Consider the following 14,380-nt stretch of genomic DNA (forward strand, 5'->3'; position numbering starts at 1 on the left):
GGTTAGTTTTGACCTTGAATTCTCACTTCAGTGAATAACTGAGATTATTCCTTTCTGAGACACCATTAATGAGGGAATTGGTGTCACTCGGATATTATGGCGAGAATTTAAGTGGCATACCAGCAGTTTGGTTTATATTTCTAAAAACATTATACCAACAGTGTTATTTACTAAGGTGAGAATTCAAAGTGACTTCCAAATTTAAGGTCAAAATAGCCGATCTTCAGAAATTCAACTGTGCTTTTAGCTTTGTTACTCCTGGCATTTAATGTGAATTTCACTTTCAGCTCTGACTTTAGTAAATATCCCGCTAGTCTATTTCTTTACTATAACATGCACTTGCTGTATTGTTTCATCTCATACATTTAGTAGATTATATATCTTTTATATTATAGATAATGCGTTTGAGGCTACATAGAGTTTTACAAGACACACTATGCATGCCCTTAGCTTAAAGTAACACTTTGTGCACCTTTAAATTTACCTTTATTCGGACCCCATTTCAATTAGATTGTAAGCTCATTTGAGCTGGGTCTTCACCACCTCTTGCTCCCGCAAGTCCAATTCCTGAAGAGGCTTTACAACACCACAGAAAATATTGTCTCTTTATGAATAATAATATAGTAGATTTCCATAGAGTGACATGTTACATCACACTTCTGATAGCAGATAGTGTGAATACCTTCTCAGGGTATCCACACACCTGAGGATTTACATCACGGAGGAATGGAATGAGTCGTGCTGCTGTCATAGAACATTTGGAGATGATGTCTGTATGGAGTCAGCCATGTTCATATAAACACTGGCAAATCTTCACTCTCCTTCAGATTCCCATCTTAAATTCTTACTCAGAGAGAGTACAAGCATGGTAAATTAGAACTGGAGTAATTCTCTAAGTCAGCTATACTTTATGTTTAGCTACTATGGCCATAAATAATACTTTTAACTCTCACTTTATTAAATAATGTTACTGCCAGTCCCTCATTCCCCTAAATTGTAAGCTAGGGAGCCAGAATCTCTCTATATTGTTTCCCCATCCACTATTCCCTCTGGAATGCGAGCTAGGTTCTTTTTATACTATTTGCACATTATATATTCACTGTTGAGGGACTTGGAAGAAAAGACTAGAGAACAGACATGCGTATGTGGAGCTCTTGCCATGATAAAAGGCTACCTACAGACCATCAATTTATCCCACCCCCTGGATGACATTATGGCCCTCAAGTATAAAAATACTCGCCAACCAGAAGGCCCCAGTTTACCTGATATCAGGCTTTCTTTCAAGAGGCTTGCGATGATAATACCTCCTAAGATGCCGTCTGAGGCTCAAAGCAAGACGAAAGCCTCAGAAGAGTCCAACGAAGACGGTGATTCCCTCAACTTACCCTGACCCGGGTAAAGATCTGAAAAGTCGACCTCCAAGAGGCCTAGACAGATTGGGAGTCATCCACAAGAAACTCAAAGCAGTGGAGGCAAGATAGACTGCAAGAGACAACCAGCCAAGTAGAGGGACTTACCCAGCAGATCCAGAAGCTGAGTCAAGCAGTGGCTTCTCTGGAGTCCATACACAGGCCTTGGAATATCTGCCTGCGAGGTATACCCAAGAGGGTTGGTGGAGAAGATATACTGCCATTTGCACAAAGGCTGATTAACTAATGGGGCTGGCCCCTCACTGTTGATATCGACATTCTGTGTATGCAAGGCAGCTGTAGCTTCAGCTGGGACTCCCAGAGTCACTATATTGGTGGTCAGAGATGTTGCGGTGTGATCTGCCATCATAGCCCACTGTAGAATCTTAGAGACTGTACATTGTGAGGGATGCTCGGTGGCACTGTACGGTCATCTACCAATTGCTGTCCTGCTGGGGAAGCAACAGTTGGTTCTGGTCACCAAGCAGCTAAGAACCATTGAATTAAGTACCACTGGGGAGTGAAAGGCTCTCTTATAGTCCCGCATGGAGACATTTACTTTGTCTTCTGATGAAAACTCAGAGACTTTAATGCAGAAACTAGGTATGCCGGCTGTGCCACCGGTGAAGATTGCGGCTCAAAAGGAAGGAATACGAACACAGTATCCACAGAGATTCTGGGGAATGTATTCCACAACCCCTGGTTAACCATTCTACTGACCGGTTGTAGTCCAGATTCAAAGAAATATGTATGCTACTACCCACACTACTACCTACACAGCCATGTGGATGTGACTTCAATTCATTTTCACTACCAAGTTGTATTATGGTTATATTATACTGCATTTTTAAAATTTGTTTTAAACAGTCCTATATTCCTATTCGTTATCAGTTATTTAATTAATTATTGTTTTGATGTGCTTGTTGCTTCATACCTATACTCAACTTCTAACCTCTATATTTCTCATACTATTCCCCTATAATGAACCGGATGTATACTGTGTGTACAAACTCCAATAAAATATACCTTTAACCCCTTAAGGACACATGACGTGTCTGACACGTCATGATTCCCTTTTATTCCAGAAGTTTGGTCCTTAAGGGGTTAAATAAATAAATGAAATAATCGAGCTGGTAAAATCCACCAACTTGGCTATTTTTACAGATCGGTTACTTTGTCCTAAACTGTTCAAGTCCCTTGTCTGTTCTAACAATTCCAGTTGTAGTCCATGACCTCACTATTGTACATAGAAAGAATCGGAATAGTTGAATCTCCAATGTTGGAACAGAGGGGGGGGAAAAGTAACACATTTTCCAGATTTTTGTCAATGATGCCAACTTGGCACCATAATTGCCAGGTCTGTTATAGGTTAAAAGAACACTTACACTTTGTGATAAGCCAAATCACCCTTATTAAATGGCCAACCCATTGAACAGAAGTGCAAATTAGTTTGGAAAAGCCTTATTTGCCTTGAGTGATTAACCAAATTGGTTAAAACAGCTAAATTTGACTGCAGTTAGGTTGTTATTTGTCATTCAATGAATAGATCCCTCTAACGATACCCCAATCCTAAATTCTCCCCATACCTTACTCATACATTAGTGGTATTTTTTTCCCCATGCAGCACATTAATTCAGTAAGAATTGAGCTGTGATTCAGTTCAGCTATTTTTAAATAAACCTCACTGTCACAATGAGGGCCATTTGTAAATAGCCAGGATCCATTAGTCTCAATTCGCTCGCCATTTGGTTCTTAGTGAATACAGTGAACCCTCAAAGTAAATTTAACAACCGTACGTAAGGCAACTGAGCCGAATGCAATTGCAAAACTACTTTTAGTGTTTAGTGAATAGGCACCCCTTCCTGAAATCTAGTCACAGCTCGGATATTATTTATATTCCGTATTTCTGCTTTCAATTCACTACAATTTGGTGTTAATAAACCCCTCCCTAATTCCCCAATGGGTGTTTATTATTGTGTAAAACCTGAGTAGATCCAGATTCACTCCATGGATACTGTAATGGGATTCCTATAGCTATGGGCTGGCCCTGCTTTGTGCTGTAATGGGATTCCTATAGCTATGAGCTGGCCCTGCTTTGTGCTGTAATGGGATTCCTATAGCTATGAGCTGGCCCTGCTTTGTGCTGTAATGGGATTCCTATAGCTATGGGCTGGCCCTGCTTTGTGCTGTAATGGGATTCCTATAGCTATGGGCTGGCCCTGCTTTGTGCTGTAATGGGATTCCTATAGCTATGGGCTGGCCCTGCTTTGTGCTGTAATGGGATTCCTATAGCTATGGGCTGGCCCTGCTTTGTGCTGTAATGGGATTCCTATAGCTATGGGCTGGCCCTGCTTTGTGCTGTAATGGGATTCCTATAGCTATGGGCTGGCCCTGCTTTGTGCTGTAATGGGATTCCTATAGCTATGGGCTGGCCCTGCTTTGTGCTGTAATGGGATTCCTATAGCTATGGGCTGGTCCTGCTTTGTGCTGTAATGGGATTCCTATAGCGATGGGCTGGCCCTGCTTTGTGCTGTAATGGGATTCCTATAGCTATGGGCTGGCCCTGCTTTGTGCTGTAATGGGATTCCTATAGCTATGGGCTGGCCCTGCTTTGTGCTGTAATGGGATTCCTATAGCTATGGGCTGGCCCTGCTTTGTGCTGTAATGGGATTCCTATAGCTATGGGCTGGCCCTGCTTTGTGCTGTAATGGGATTCCTATAGCTACGGGCTGGCCCTGCTTTGTGCTGTAATGGGATTCCTATAGCTACGGGCTGGCCCTGCTTTGTACTGTAATGGGATTCCTATAGCTATGGGCTGGCCCTGCTTTGTGCTGTAATGGGATTCCTATAGCTATGGGCTGGTCCTGCTTTGTGCTGTAATGGGATTCCTATAGCTATGGGCTGGCCCTGCTTTGTGCTGTAATGGGATTCCTATAGCGATGGGCTGGCCCTGCTTTGTGCTGTAATGGGATTCCTATAGCTATGGGCTGGCCCTGCTTTGTGCTGTAATGGGATTCCTATAGCTATGGGCTGGTCCTGCTTTGTACTGTAATGGGATTCCTATAGCGATGGGCTGGCCCTGCTTTGTGCTGTAATGGGATTCCTATAGCTATGGGCTGGCCCTGCTTTGTGCTGTAATGGGATTCCTATAGCGATGGGCTGGCCCTGCTTTGTACTGTAATGGGATTCCTATAGTGATGGGCTGGCCCTGCTTTGTGCTGTAATGGGATTCCTATAGCTATGGGCTGGCCCTGCTTTGTACTGTAATGGGATTCCTATAGCTATGGGCTGGCCCTGCTTTGTGCTGTAATGGGATTCCTATAGCTATGGGCTGGCCCTGCTTTGTACTGTAATGGGATTCCTATAGCTATGGGCTGGCCCTGCTTTGTGCTGTAATGGGATTCCTATAGCTATGGGCTGGCCCTGCTTTGTACTGTAATGGGATTCCTATAGCTATGGGCTGGTCCTGCTTTGTGCTGTAATGGGATTCCTATAGCTATGGGCTGGCCCTGCTTTGTACTGTAATGGGATTCCTATAGCTATGGGCTGGCCCTGCTTTGTGCTGTAATGGGATTCCTATAGCTATGGGTTGGCCCTGCTTTGTACTGTAATGGGATTCCTATAGCTATGGGCTGGCCCTGCTTTGTGCTGTAATGGGATTCCTATAGCTATGGGCTGGCCCTGCTTTGTGCTGTAATGGGATTACTATAGCGATGGGCTGGTCCTGCTTTGTGCTGTAATGGGATTCCTATAGCTATGGGCTGGCCCTGCTTTGTACTGTAATGGGATTCCTATAGTGATGGGCTGGTCCTGCTTTGTACTGTAATGGGATTCCTATAGCTATGGGCTGGTCCTGCTTTGTACTGTAATGGGATTCCTATAGCTATGGGCTGGTCCTGCTTTGTGCTGTAATGGGATTCCTATAGCTATGGGCTGGCCCTGCTTTGTGCTGTAATGGGATTCCTATAGCGATGGACTGGCCCTGCTTTGTGCTGTAATGGGATTCCTATAGCTATGGGCTGGCCCTGCTTTGTGCTGTAATGGGATTCCTATAGCGATGGGCTGGCCCTGCTTTGTGCTGTAATGGGATTCCTATAGCTATGGGCTCTCCCTGCTTTGTACCGTAATGGGATTCCTATAGCTATGGGCTGGTCCTGCTTTGTGCTGTAATGGGATTCTTATAGCGATGGGCTGGCCCTGCTTTGTGCTGTAATGGGATTCCTATAGCTATGGGCTGGCCCTGCTTTGTGCTGTAATGGGATTCCTATAGCGATGGGCTGGCCCTGCTTTGTGCTGTAATGGGATTCCTATAGCTATGGGCTGGCCCTGCTTTGTACTGTAATGGGATTCCTATAGCTATGGGCTGGCCCTGCTTTGTGCTGTAATGGGATTCCTATAGCTATGGGCTGGCCCTGCTTTGTACTGTAATGGGATTCCTATAGCTATGGGCTGGTCCTGCTTTGTACTGTAATGGGATTCCTATAGCTATGGGCTGGCCCTGCTTTGTACTGTAATGGGATTCCTATAGCTATGGGCTGGCCCTACTTTGTGCTGTAATGGGATTCCTATAGCTATGGTCTGGCCCTGCTTTGTACTGTAATGGGATTCCTATAGCTTTGGGCTGGCCCTGCTTTGTGCTGTAATGGGATTCCTATAGCTATGGGCTGGCCCTGCTTTGTGCTGTAATGGGATTCCTATAGCTATGGGCTGGTCCTGCTTTGTGCTGTAATGGGATTCCTATAGCTATGGGCTGGCCCTGCTTTGTACTGTAATGGGATTCCTATAGCGATGGGCTGGCCCTGCTTTGTACTGTAATGGGATTCCTATAGCGATGGGCTGGCCCTGCTTTGTGCTGCAATGGGATTCCTATAGCTATGGGCTGGTCCTGCTTTGTGCTGTAATGGGATTCCTATAGCTATGGGCTGGCCCTGCTTTGTACTGTAATGGGATTCCTATAGCGATGGGCTGGCCCTGCTTTGTGCTGTAATGGGATTCCTATAGCTATGGGCTGGCCCTGCTTTGTGCTGTAATGGGATTCCTATAGCTATGGTCTGGCCCTGCTTTGTACTGTAATGGGATTCCTATAGCGATGGGCCGACCCTGCTTTGTGCTGTAATGGGATTCCTATAGCTATGGGCTGGCCCTGCTTTGTGCTGTAATGGGTTTCCTATAGCGATGGGCCGACCCTGCTTTGTGCTGTAATGGGATTCCTATAGCTATGGGCTGGTCCTGCTGTGTGCTGTAATGGGATTCCTATAGCTATGGGCTGGCCCTGCTTTGTGCTGTAATGGGATTCTTATAGCTATGGGCTGGCCCTGCTTTGTGCTGTAATGGGATTCCTATAGCGATGGGCTGGCCCTGCTTTGTGCTGTAATGGGATTCCTATAGCTATGGGCTGGCCCTGCTTTGTACTGTAATGGGATTCCTATAGCTATGGGCTGGTCCTGCTTTGTACTGTAATGGGATTCCTATAGCTATGGGCTGGCCCTGCTTTGTACTGTAATGGGATTCCTATAGCTATGGGCTGGTCCTGCTTTGTGCTGTAATGGGATTCCTATAGCTATGGGCTGGCCCTGCTTTGTACTGTAATGGGATTCCTATAGCTATGGGCTGGCCCTGCTTTGTGTGGTCCCTTTAATTCCCCATAAAACTGATGACTTTATTCCCTGATGTGGTTTGTTCTATGTGTAGCTATGTAATTAATCAATCACTGGCCCACTGTGTTTCCATAGTGCACAATACAGAACATGCCATGTGAATGGACATGGCTCCTGTGTGTAACACAGCCACAGCCTCCCAACTCCACTTCCTGCTATGGAAAAAAAAATGGAATAAAGGAGAAGCAATTTTCAATAAAGTTTTATTATTAAAAAAACGCGCGTGCGCCCTTAGCTAGCCCTGCCCCACCTACTTCCGCTCTTGCCCTCAGTGAAGCCCGATGACGCTCTGCGCATGTCACCTTTCTGCGTTCTCCAGCAGCCGCGGCAGACTGGCACTGTGTCTGCGCATGCGCGCCGATCGCCCCTTAGCTGCTTCCGGTTTAGCTCCCGCCCTGTCCGCCATCTTGGATGGTGGGAGAGAAAAAAAAAGGGAGGGGGAGTAGAAGGAGAGAGGGAGCTGTATAGAGAGGACGGGAGGGGGGTATACTGCTCCCATTAGACTTCCTACAGCGCGGGCACGCTTACCCAGCTATTTATACAGCTGGGCACTGGCAGCATTGAGAGGGGGCAGCAGGCTGGGCATTGGCAGCAGGCTGGGCATTGGCAGCATTGAGAGGGGGCAGCAGGCTGGGCATTGGCAGCATTGAGAGGGGGCAGCAGGCTGGGCATTGGGGTATACAGAGCTAGAATGTAAAGATTGAATCAGGGCTCCATAGACACACACCCAAATATATACACAATATTAATATATAGACTGGTACAGGGCTAGGATAATAGGCTCCATAGAGATATACACACCCATATATACACTATACTATATCCATATTAATATATAGACTGATACAGGGCAGGGCACACTCCCTGTTAATGGGGGATAGAGCAGATCTCCAGGTGATTAGAGAAATCAGGCTAGGTGTACAAGGAGAGGCTATTTCATTCCATGCATGATGGTCTATTCATTGCAATCTGCCTGGAGAGCCAGGGCTAATGTCACTCAGCATTTCCTCTGAGCGAGAGGCAGATGTGAAGAGAAGGCTCTGATTATACCCTGACAGCCGAGAGACCGCAGTAGACACAAAGAGACAGATACGCTCAGAAAGGATCCTGGGAGAGACGGCGACAGGGAGACACAAAGAAACGCTGCTACATGAATAGAGAGATTGCCCGAGAGAGCCAAAGTTGCCTGTGGTGGCAGCTGAGAAGTGAGGGCAGAAAAGCTGCCACACTTGCCTATGTCCAAAGAGACAGCCGAAGTTAGAGGGACAGGGGTACTATCAGCCCAGAGAGCCAGCATGGGAGGCCACGGGCAGAAATTTCTCCTCCTCGCCCATTGAGTGCCGCAAGACCGGCGAGGAGAGATACCCAGCGGCACGGGGAGACATTCAGGTAAGCCAAGTGAATGTCAGCTCTATGTGCCTTTCCAATGAAACCGTCATGGTTCGAATTGGCCCTATTATGGATGGTAAGGTCCAAAGGTAAAAATTTCCATTGGGTTGCAGTATCAGGGCTGCTTGGGTTCTACAGTTAAATAATGTGATGGAAATCTGCCTGAGTTTAGGATTTGGAGTGTCTTGGCCCATTGATCCTTCACATTATTTAAACACTGCCCATATGGGCTAGTCCACAGCAACGGGGTCTCATATTGGAAACATCCTATAGGGTTTTTATTTGGGAACCAAAATGACTTCAATATTGTAAGGCCCTTTGGTGACAGTGGGGCCTCACGGACAGACCGGTTCCTGTACTCCTTGGTTGGACTGACTCACATTCTGTTGGGCCATTTGGTTGGACGGACTGCCTCCCACTTGAGACCCTTGGTCATACTTGTTTCCACCAAATAGGGCCTTTTGATTGGACTAAACTTGTGTAAGTGGACATGGGCCTGCCCGTTGTATCCCTTTGTGGTTGAAATTTTGCCCGTGTGAGAGGAGACATTGGTTGGATTGGCACCATTCATGGTGCCTCTCAGCTATAATTTGTGGTTTGTTATTTCAGAATATAGCAAGCAGTTTTTTTTGTCAATATTGGCATGCATAAGTCTCAGGTGAAGCATTTAAACACTGGCATGTCTGCAGCAGTGTTAGGGATGTGGAATTGAGGCATTACGGTCTAGTGGCTACAAATACCCGACGGGGTTTAGGTTGAAGAACTGCTTTGGCAAGGTCTTAGTCAGATTCTATCTAGCTTGAAGAAATCATATGTTTGTGAATTATTATTGAATCTTAAAATAGCAGAGGTATTGACTTTGCCAAAGGAACCGGGCAGCAGCTTACATTGGGTTAAGTAATTGCGTGAACATATGCTGGGTAAGGTCAGTTTAGATGAATGGGATTACGTTGGGGGCGTCAGTACCCAAGGAGTGCTAAGATTAGGTACTGTGATTACTGACAGTTTGCGTGGGTTTAAGGTGCTTGCATTGATGTACTTGGGGGTTCAAAACATGGTTTTGTGTGAGAAGTGGGTATACTGCCTTGTTTGTGCTGTCCAGCCAATGCCGTGTACATGGACTCCTGGTGATGGAGACCGAATGATACGCCAGATATAATTCTGCTGACAGAGCTGTGATTGGCAGAATGGTATTGTAGGGTTTGACAGATTCATAGAAATGTTATTTATGGAGCACGTATATTTAGCACCTAATAGAAAAAAAAAAAAAAAAAAAATATATATATATATATATATATATATATATATATATATATATATATATATATATATATATATAATTTTTTTTTTTTTTTAGTTCTAAATTAAAGGAGCTTCCATCACTTCCTCTATAAGATGGCCAAGTGCTAGCATTTTTTTTTCATTTCCTTCCTTGAACAATAGCTTCTTGGGAAATTCAAGAAATCTCGCATGTTTCTGGCTTTTTATGTGCATCCGGATTTCAGATACAAGGGATTGTCCAGGTTTCTTATGATTGCCTGCATTGTAGGTGATACAGAGGATATTTGACTTGGTGTTCCTCTGCAGTTGAGGTTTTTAGTTTAAACTGGGATCCACCAGGGTCAAAGTGCATAGTTTGGGGGGAATAGCCTATTGGCTATAATGATCAGCATTTGCTTGGGCTCTCCAATTTCCATAGGCATAGTGAACATTCTTGGAAGTCCATGGAAGGCAAGAACGTATCTCAATGGAAAGTGGTAGGACAGTTTTGGTGGAACAGTGCTTCCTTGGTAAACCAATATTAATATGGTACGAGTTCTGTCTGGGTTATCATCGGTATATTTTAGGGCTTATGATGGGTTAATGTTTGGAGGCGAGTGATTTTAGCAGTTCAATACAAGGAATTGTGGAATAATTTTATTTATTGCAAATGATCTGTGGTTCAGCAAAGGTGTGAGGAATTTAATATTGTAATATTTTGCCAATGCTTAGATTGCAATGGAGGTGACCTGTCAGTGTATTGCAGGCCTTAGACAGCAGGGAGTCCAGCAGGGATGCTCTGCAGATTGGCAGTGAGGGGCAATGCTCTGTGTAGGCCTGGTGTTATAGTACAGGCACATATTGTATGCTACTGAAAGAAAGCATTTATGCAAAGTGGCAATAATGGTGCAGTGATCTTGATGTTTTGGTTAAGATTAAATTGGCTAACGCTTATTATATTAACAGATGTAAAATATTAAATTGCATACCTAGCCCCATTAAACACCCCCCTTTCTTCAGTGTTAAACCTGATTTTCTCCTCGTACAGTCTCTGCCTGTCAGACTGGGTTGTTGACAGTACACTTTGTATTTTTTCCCCCCTAATATCCCTTTTCTTGATCCCTGCTCTTTACGGTTTGCACAACACAGCGTCTAAGACTTGTATGCAATTTGTTGGGCATTCTGGGTGAGTTTAGACAGCAGATTGCCCTGTGGTTACTCTGAATTATACGGTTTTAAAGGGTTACTGCAGGCACCATGACCACTTCTCTGATTTTAACTGGTGATGGTGCCTTGGGTCTTTTTGTGCAGTGTTTCGATATGAGATGTAGGTGTAGAAGGTAGGTTAGAGATGGTGTCTCTATTTTTTTTTATAGAGGTAGTGTCGTAGGTTGGAGGAGGTGTCTGGATGCAGTGTGTAGAATAATTGTTAGAGATGGTGTCTGTATGGAGTCCATGGTTATAGAGGTAGTGTCGTAGGTTGACTAGAGGAGGTGTCTGGATGCAGTGTGTAGAATAATTGTTAGAGATGGTGTATGTTTGGACTCCATGGTTATAGATGCAGTGTGTCGAAGGTTGGTTAGAGAAAGTGTCTGTGTGGAGTCCATGGTTATAGATGCAGTGTGTGGAGTCCATGGTTATAGATGCAGTGTGTGGAGTCCATGGTTATAGATGCAGTGTGTGGAGTCCATGGTTATAGATGCAGTGTGTGGAGTCCATGGTTATAGATGCAGTGTGTGGAGTCCATGGTTATAGATGCAGTGTGTGGAGTCCATGGTTATAGATGCAGTGTGTGGAGTCCATGGTTATAGATGCAGTGTGTCGAAGGTTGGTTAGAGGAAGTGTCTGTGTGGAGTCCATGGTTGTAGATGCAGTGTGTGGAGTCCATGGTTGTAGATGCAGTGTGTGGAGTCCATGGTTGTAGATGCAGTGTGTGGAGTCCATGGTTGTAGATGCAGTGTGTGGAGTCCATGGTTGTAGATGCAGTGTGTGGAGTCCATGGTTGTAGATGCAGTGTGTGGAGTCCATGGTTGTAGATGCAGTGTGTGGAGTCCATGGTTGTAGATGCAGTGTGTGGAGTCCATGGTTGTAGATGCAGTGTGTGGAGTCCATGGTTGTAGATGCAGTGTGTGGAGTCCATGGTTGTAGATGCAGTGTGTGGAGTCCATGGTTGTAGATGCAGTGTGTGGAGTCCATGGTTGTAGATGCAGTGTGTGGAGTCCATGGTTGTAGATGCAGTGTGTGGAGTCCATGGTTGTAGATGCAGTGTGTGGAGTCCATGGTTGTAGATGCAGTGTGTGGAGTCCATGGTTGTAGATGCAGTGTGTGGAGTCCATGGTTGTAGATGCAGTGTGTGGAGTCCATGGTTGTAGATGCAGTGTGTGGAGTCCATGGTTGTAGATGCAGTGTGTGGAGTCCATGGTTGTAGATGCAGTGTGTGGAGTCCATGGTTGTAGATGCAGTGTGTGGAGTCCATGGTTGTAGATGCAGTGTGTCGAAGGTTGGTTAGAGGAAGTGTCTGTGTGGAGTCAGTGGTTATAAGAGCTTTGCTCTTTCATAAGGTGAGGACTAGTTTGTGGAAGGTGTGTTTGAGGCAGAGTCTGTACAGAGTTCATGATTAATAGACTGCAGGGGCAATTCCAGCAGTATTCAGAGTATGGGTAATTGTGTGCTTGGGGATAATGGCCATTCCAGCAGTATTCAGATGGTAAATGAAGGGAAAGGAATTGCACTTACAATTTTCTGGAGCCTATACTCTGCTCCAGATATGTGCGCCTGGACTGTACAATCCCGCCTATGTATATGTAGATGGTCCTTGGATGTCCTCAAAAAGGGGGTCTCCAGTGGTGGTAGGGTATATCTCCTTTCCAGTGGCAGTAGGCCGGTATTCAAATAGTTGGTGATTTATATAAAAAGGATAAAAACACAAAATAGTGCTCTCTGTATAATATAAACTTATTTTAAAAAATGGAGGTATACTCACAAGTGAAGAGCAAATAGGATAGTGCTCAATATATGTAGGCGTAGGTGGTATGATCCCCACCAAGGATATCACTCCTCGAGTCCTCCAGTGAGGGTGTTGGAGAGAGTAAAAGTAATTATATTATAAAATAAAATAGAATAAAAAGGATAGGCTTGGAGGTTCCAATAGCATAAATGAGCTATCTTTATTGGAGATAAAAAAAAAAAAAAAAATAGTAACAAAACAGCTTTAAAAAAACACTAATGGAGGGGCGGAGCCTGGCCGTCGACCTAAGCAGACGCAGGGGACTCGAGCTCCTGCTTCCCGGGCCAGAAAAACGGCAAAATCGAGGGCGGAATAGCCCGAGGAACCACCAGGGTGCAACACCCAAGTCGGGGGTGCACCTCTGGGCACACCGAGACCCTTTCCGTGCTCGTAGGAGCCGGAAAACCGGGACGGCAAACGCGGCCTACAGAGGCCGGAGCTGGGGAGAGGCGGCCGCTCTCTCTGGCACCGGATCCCCTCGACGACGGAGCAGGTATCCAACCCCCCCCCCGGACCGGTGGGGGATATCCCGGTCCTACTAGCTGGACGGACCAGGCAGGCTGACCAGACTCAAGTACTCGCAACTGAGAGCAGCAAGGAGCAGTCAGGCGGAGCGTATCCAAGATGGCCGCCCGCCATGATCCACAGAGGGGAGACACGATCAAGGGTGTGCAGCCCTCCTCCCTAGAGGCCCTCGACAGGCTCTGCTCGGCCTTCTACAAGCTTCAGTGCAGCAGGGGCATGCCCAGTCTTCAAGCGGCACGGGCGGTGGCCATGTGGATCAGACCGCTGACCCGCCGACGCTATTATGGCGCTCCACTACAGGTACTACAAGCGGGCGTTCGCCCACACAAGCACAGACAAGCGACTAAGACAGAGTCAGCTCACCCCAACTTGGGCACCCAAACTCACTTACCCACTCACCACCACGTGGCACCGGACCTAGACACAACGAGATCACTTACTGGCAGACGGAACAGACAGAGAGCCCAGCCACGACCCATCGGAAGAAAAACCCTGAAGGGGTACTCACCCTGCCGCAAAGGTACACCCAGCACCCAAGAGGCTCATACACACTGCCAGCGGCTCAGCAGAGCAGGCATCGGCTGAACACAGAGATCTCTGCAGACAGAGGCCTGGACAAACTACAAACTGAGGCCTAAGCATCAACACAGACTCTCAGTGCACCCGGCTATATTGCCCTACTGACTCTCTTGGACTAATCCCTTCTACATTTTTTTTTTGTATTTTGCAATGCACTAGCTATTCAGCGACTAGGGCCTGCTCCTCCTACTGTTAACACAATTAGATCAACCATGTCCCTATGTCTTTGAAGAAATATATCTTGCCTTGTATGTTATCCTAGAAAATGTTCCAGCCTGCTCATATAACTAGCGAAGTAAACTTGTAATAATTGAGCAATCTCTTGCTCGTAGCGGCATGTATATTGTTTTACACTGTAGAAAGTTCTATAGACGACTCGTATTAGCCTGAACCACAATACAACTAACTCTGTATGCCCCAATAGGTTCAACTCAGCCTGTGGTTAGACCTGTCTGTATGTCCTCTTAAAACTGTGCCTGACTCTAGCGATCCAATATTCAGATGCCCTAATCATTAACACATATGCGCTAGTCATGAATATCGTTGTCCAGTTA

At 45.8% G+C, this 14,380-nt stretch overlaps 2 protein-coding genes across 3 annotated transcripts in view; one reads left to right on the plus strand and one right to left on the minus strand.

Moving 5' to 3' along the window:
• LOC134572045 (nucleoside diphosphate kinase A) overlaps nt 1-14,380 on the minus strand; it is a 151,494-nt gene that overhangs the window by 55,364 nt on the left and 81,750 nt on the right. The gene's annotated exons all lie outside the window — the stretch shown is intronic.
• TAOK2 (TAO kinase 2) overlaps nt 7,477-14,380 on the plus strand; it is a 31,036-nt gene continuing 24,132 nt past the window's right edge. For both annotated transcript variants that reach the window (XM_063430828.1, XM_063430827.1), the window contains exon 1: nt 7,477-8,455. The gene's annotated coding sequence lies outside the window, so the exon portion shown is untranslated. The remainder of the gene's footprint in view (nt 8,456-14,380) is intronic.

The sequence above is a fragment of the Pelobates fuscus genome, chromosome 8, assembly GCF_036172605.1.
Source record: "Pelobates fuscus isolate aPelFus1 chromosome 8, aPelFus1.pri, whole genome shotgun sequence".
In the NCBI taxonomy this organism is placed as follows: domain Eukaryota; kingdom Metazoa; phylum Chordata; class Amphibia; order Anura; family Pelobatidae; genus Pelobates; species Pelobates fuscus.